Source organism: Vombatus ursinus, unplaced genomic scaffold (genome assembly GCF_900497805.2).
Source record: "Vombatus ursinus unplaced genomic scaffold, bare-nosed wombat genome assembly UNPS02014799.1, whole genome shotgun sequence".
Taxonomy (NCBI): Eukaryota; Metazoa; Chordata; class Mammalia; order Diprotodontia; family Vombatidae; genus Vombatus; species Vombatus ursinus.
Window position 1 is genome coordinate 55,842,039 of NW_020954577.1, and position 5,600 is coordinate 55,847,638.

A 5,600-nucleotide genomic window follows, 5' to 3' on the forward strand; every position below is an offset into this window, starting at 1 on the left:
ACCTTTTGTACCTCTTTTACCATTTGACCTAGTCTGTTTTTTAAGTTGTTATTTTCTTCAGTATTGTGTGTGGTATCTGTTTCTGTGTGTGTGTGAGTGTCTCCTTTACCAAGCTGTTGGATTTGTTTTTCATGATTTTCTTGCATCGCTCTCATTTTTCTTTCCAATTTTTCCTGTACTTCTCTTGTTTTTCATGATCCTTTTTTGAGCTCTTCCATGGCCTGAGACCAATTCATATTTTTCTTGTAGGCTTTGGATGTAGGAGCTTTGACCTTGTTCTTCTGAGTGTGTGTTTTGATCTTCCTTGTCACTGTATTAGCTTTCTGTGGTCAGAATTTTTTTTTTCTGTTTGTTCATTTTTCCAGTCTTTTTTTTTGTTTTGTTTTTTTAACTTTTAACTCTTTGTTAAAGTAGGGCTCTGCCTCCAGGGTAAAGGGTGCACTGTCCCACACTGCAAGGGTTTTGTGTAACTATTTTCAGAGATACTTCTAGGGACGCATAAGTTTTCAGTCGTTCCAAGATGTTATGATCTAAAGAGTGGTGTGTTTACTACTCTCCTGGCCTGTGCTCTGGTCTGTGAGTAACCACAAGCACTCTTTTCTGCCCTGGAACTGTGAGGAGTCTCCCTGCTCCACAGCAGCCCCAAACTCTGCTATGCCAGCACTTCTCCTCGCCCCAGGACTGCAGCCTGGATCCAGGTGTGGACAAAGTAAGAGTCCTGTCTCAGTGCTAGCAAAATGACCTCTGAAATCTCCTTTGACCCCCTTACCGTCTGTGGGCTGAGAGCTCTGGAAGTAGCCAGTGCTGCTGCTGATTCAGCATCTCCCAAGGCTGCTCCTGGTTTGCTGGGGCTGGGTCTGTGCTGGTGTGGCCTCAGCTGGACTGTGCTCCACTCTCACCCGGGACAGACCTTTCCTGCCGACCTAAGTTGTCTTCTGCTGGAAACTTACTTCACCCTGTCCTTTTGTGGGTTTTGCGGTTCCAGGAGCTGTTTTAGGGCATTATGTAAAGGTATTTGGAGTGGTTTGGGGAAGAGCTCAGGTGAGTCACTGCCTTTTGTCCACTGTCTTGGCTCCGCCCATCTTTTAAAAAAATAAAATAAAATCTGAGTTCCCCTTCCATCCCTAGGACTTTGTTTTTTGTTTTTCCTATACCTTGTCCCCATTAGACAGTTTTGTTCAGCCACTTCCAGTCAAAAAATCGTTCTTGACAGACAACAGAAGCAAAATCAGATTTGAGGAGTTTGGCCATCTCTTTTATGCAGTGATCCAAAGCAAAGAGAATATTTTTATCTCTATCAAATAGATAATTATACAATTATATATAGAATTATGTAATTATAGAATAATTATAAAAGTAACAAAATCCAAAAAAAAATTAAAAGGAGAGAAATGTTGAGGATAACATGGAAAGATTTTATTGTTCCTGAAGATTTTATGTATGTATGTGTACATGTATATACATATTCACTGTGTGTAAATGATCTCTTTTAAACACAAACTGAGTAACAAGTGTTCTGTACAGATTCTTAGGGGTTTTGTTTGGACATTGTGTGTGTGTGTGTGTGTGTGTGTGTGTAATATGTATGATCATATGTTATATACATGTGTCGTGTGGTACATGTTTATGTAAACATCTGTGGCACGTGTATACTATAAGCACAACTTATAACATGTATACTTCTATACACATATAGGAAATCTTACAGTTTACAGATAACTGTTGATGATTAGGAGCAATTGAAGTGTTTTTTGTTGTTTTGTTTTTTTGGGTTTGTTTTTTTTTTATTTTTTATTTTTTTTACAAATTGAAATACACCTTATGAGTAGGGCTGGTTCCTTCTTTTATTCTTGCAGCCCCAGTGCCTAGGACGGTACCTGGCCCATAATAGGGCTTCGTGTGTACTTGTTGATTGGTAATGGCCGAGAATTTAGAGTTGAAAGAGACTTTAAAGATGAGGCAGGTCATTTCATTTTATTTTTGATGTTTTATTCAAGCTTTTTGTGTTTTCCACCACAGCTATAGCTGGATAATCCTTCCGCCATGTAGCCTAACAAAGTAGTTAAGCGAGGCAAACTGACACAGAGACCCCAGCTGGCAGCACATCTACTACTTCCCACTGGTAGCTCGCCACCTCTGCCAGTTTCCAAAATGAGGAAAGTATTTTAGCAACGGTCCTTGGGACCCAAGATAAGACAATGCACGTAGAATGAATTCTCAGCTCCTTTTTGGTGTTTTCACTGGCATTAGGGTAGCCATCATATGACTCTCATCTGGGTTCTTTTTATTCTGATTCAATTCATAGGAGTCTCCACCGATTCTTGTGGCACGGTGAGGTCCATTACATTCATGTACCATGATTTGTTCCTCTGTTCTCTATTCTATGGGAACCCACTTCCAGTTTTTTTGCAATGAAATTAAAAAAAAAAAAAGCCTCTTGTGGATGTTTTTGTATGTATTTTGCCATTCTGTTTTTTAACTTTGTAAGTCAGATATCTAGTAAATTCACTGAATTAAAGGGTATTCACACTTCAGTAACCTTTTTTCTTTCTTCACCCAATTCGAAATTGTGCTCCAGAATGGTTAGAGCAACCCACAGCTTGATCTGTTGGTAGTAGAGTGTTGATATTTCTGTTTTCCTACAGGCCTGTCCAGCATGAAATGTCTCCTTTATCATTTTTGACAGTTTGCTCTGCGTGTGTGGAGTGGGGTGGGGAGGTCGAGTTGTTGTCGTTTGCATCTTTCTTTTTCCCATTTTGGAAAATTGTTTTCTTATGGTTGTTGATATTTTGCATGTTTTTTTTTTAAAACATTGTATGCTTAGTCTATTGAGGAATGTATCCTAATTTCGTATATTTGTATCAACTGCTTCCTGTCTATCTTTGATACCATGTTTTTCAGAGATATTTGATGCAAAGATGTTTTGCTCACTTGACGGCTCATCATATTCTATTTGTTTTGTTTAAACAAAAGCTTTAAATAAGCCTCATGCAGTTGAAATGGTCTTGTTTTTCTTTTCTTCTATACTTTTTTTCCTATACTTTTCTTCTATACTTTTTTAGTTATGAACATTTCTTCCATGGTCTTTCCATAGTTGTGAAAGAAACTTCCTGCCCTATTCTCTTTTGTTTTCTATGATGTAACCACTCAACATTTGGGACATATGGTGACATATGATATTAATTTCCAGGCTAAAATTATTTTCTATCAACCTTTTGTTTTTTCAATCTTTTTTTTTTTCTCATACAGCAACAAATGGTTATTTCCTTTCAAATTCTTGACCTTTTTTTAACTTGCAAACGCATTTTGTTATTCCATCCATTTCTACCAAGTAACCTCTTTGGCAGCTTTGATTGGTATAGTATTAAATATGTTAATTTAGGAAGTAGCCATGTTATTAATCTGTTCAGAACAGCCATGGATATCTTTGCAATTATTTAAGTCTTTTATTTCTGCAGAGACTACTTTGTAGTTTATTTTCCCAAGTCCTAAATATGTCTCAATAGACTCCTCAGATATTTATATTATAATTTTAAAATAGAGCTTATCATCTGTTATTTACTTGTGGTTTTGGTTAGTATTATGCAGACATTCTACTGACTGTTTATTTTGGTCCCTCCTACTTTGTTGAGGCTATTAGTTGACTCAGCATTTCTTAAAATGCTCATTATTTTCTTGTAAAGCATCATATCCTCTGCAAAAAGAGATGATTTTATCATCTCTTTGCCAGTATCTGTCTCTTTAACTACTCTTTTTTCTTCTGGAATGTCTACTGCTATATCAGATAGTAATAGGGAAAGGGGATCCTTGCTTTGCCACTGTACTTATTGGAAAACTTTCCATTGTTTCCCTATTGCACATAATGCCATTGTGGCTCTTGATTTTAGATGTATACTGTTAATCACCTTACAAGAAGGCCTTTCCTTGCCGGTTTTTAGTTTTATTTTAAACAAATTATTTACATGTAATCAGAAAGTTTATGTATCTGGTCATAAGTGTTCTTAGCATTTTCGCTATTTTTATGATTACTCCAGCTAATTGTTTACGTAATATGACAAAATATTATTCATTATATTACTGTAATACATGACCCTATCCAATGCTGTCTGGTTTAGGAGGGAAGGAACTTCTGATAAGACGCCTGAAAGAGGTCAAATCCTAGCCTCTACTTTTCATTCTCAAATTGCTAAAAGGGAACCAAATATCTCAAAGAAGGAAGGGGGCTAAAGGGAAAGGATGCAAGGGGTCATATGGGAAGAAGATTGAGTGACAACTCAACTGCTTATGTGGCAGTTGAGAGGAGAGGAGGAATACAAAAGAATGTATCAAAACAGGGCATCACAGATTGACCAGTAGTGAGACTGTCAAAGAAGTAAAAAAATAAGTATTAAAAAGAATGAGATAGATGATGTTTATGGACATATACTCAAGAGTAAAAAAAAAATGCAATTTAAAACACCTCAGTGAATTAGAAAGTAAAGAAACGTAATCTGCATGGCCCCTAGAGAAATGGGGAGAGAGACATAAAATAATTAAAATTAGAAATAAAGATGGAAATTGAGACCCAAATCAACTTAAGCCCCTCATCACATACAAGAAAAAACTAGAATTTGAACTCTTTGATCCAAACCCGGTGCCCTCCATAAGTCTTAAAATAGCAACCTTACTAAGGGCAGGCATCCACCTGCAATGAAGACAAGACCCTTTGGATTATTGCAGATGGAAGTGCAACATAATATATTCTCCATTTTTTGACATATGTAGTCTGAGAATTCAAGCAGCGAGCTTACGTGTGTTTTTCAAATCACAGTAAATTTTAGAGAGGGAACCATCAGGACCAAATTGTACCTGACCAAGCATCTCAACTCTGACATACCCTCAGAAAGCTGGGGCTTCCCTTTCCTGGGAGGTTTCTGGCGGAGACTGGGAGACCACCTGTCAGATCACAGTTGGACTAGATGACCCCTGAATTTCCTTCTGTGAATGTGTGATTTTGTGATGCCAGACAAATGGATCCTTCAAGTCTCTGCTTGAAGACCTCCGGTGAAGGCCCTTACCCTCCCCAGTCAGCCCTGTGCATTTTTCGATAGCGCCATGCTTAGGAAGCCTTTCCTGACCTCGAGACTAAAGTGGCTCTTTTCTCCTTCCACGTTATTATGGATTCTTCCTTCTGTGACCAAATGGAACAAACCCAGTTCTTCTCCACCTGACATCCCAACCCCTACCTGAAGTCAGGTGTCAGGCCCTTTCTCAGCCTTCTTCAGACCAGGCCTCATCCCTGCCCTGCTGAGGTTGCTGTCAAGCTTGCCGTAAGAGAAAAAAAGAAGTCACTTTATTAATAATTGAACGTAAAAGCACAGAGCTCTTGACAGCTTGTGGAGGTCATCACAGGCAATTCACAGAACATTCAGTCCTTGTTTTTGCTCCAGATGAGCTGCCAGGGACCATCCCTTATGAAGACAAAGATTTTCAGACGTTGGCTTGCTGTTTGTTAGCAATGTTTTCCTCTCCTTTGACATTTGCAGATGTCTTCTTTGCTTTGTTTTGCCTTCCATTTCTGGCATGTAAATGTTTTCTTCCCCCTGTTTTGAGCCAGTTAC